Raw genomic sequence first — 817 nt, 5'->3', positions numbered from 1 at the left:
TACTTCTCTTCCTACTTCTCTTCACTCCCACTTCTCTTCACCCCTAATCTTTCTCTCCTCTCTCTTACTCTCTCTCACTCTCTTCTCTCATACTCCCCCTCTCTCACTCTTACTCTCTACACTCTTACTCTCTCACCCTTACTCTCTCACTCTCTTCTTTCTTTCCCTCTCTCTCACTCTCTCTCACTCTTACTCTCTACACTCTTACTCTCTTACTCTCTCACCCTTACTCTCTCACTCTCTTCTCTCCATCCCTCGCTCTCACTCTCTTCTCTCTCACTCTCTTTCTCTTCCTCTCTTTCTCCGCCCATACCCCTCTTCCCTCTCTCTCAATCTCTTCTCTCTCACTCTCTTTCTCTTCCTCTTTTCTCCCCCCATACCCACCTTCCCCCTCTTTCTCTCCCCATACCCACAATCCCCCTCTCTCAATCCACCTTCCCTCTCTTATACCCACCCTCTCTCCTCTCTTCCTCTCTTTCTCTCCCCTCCCATACCCATCTTCCCCCTCTCTTACATCCGCCTTCCCCGTCCGCCTTCATCGTCAACACCCCTCATAAGCTCATCCCACCACACCCCAACACACTCCTACGCTACCTTCCCACTCCACCCCATCCAATTACTTACATCCACCACCCACACCTACCCACATACCCCACCCTACCTACATACCCCTACCTCTACGCCACCCATGCCTTCCCCACCTCCCAACACCCTCACATCACACCACACCAATACCCTCGCATCACACCACGCACACACTACAACTGACCAACTCCTTTCTCCCTTCCCCATTTTCACACTACATACGTCAAGATCA

The sequence above is a fragment of the Octopus bimaculoides genome, chromosome 18 (assembly GCF_001194135.2).
Source record: "Octopus bimaculoides isolate UCB-OBI-ISO-001 chromosome 18, ASM119413v2, whole genome shotgun sequence".
Taxonomy (NCBI): domain Eukaryota; kingdom Metazoa; phylum Mollusca; class Cephalopoda; order Octopoda; family Octopodidae; genus Octopus; species Octopus bimaculoides.
Note: the sequence above shows the minus strand (reverse complement) of the source record.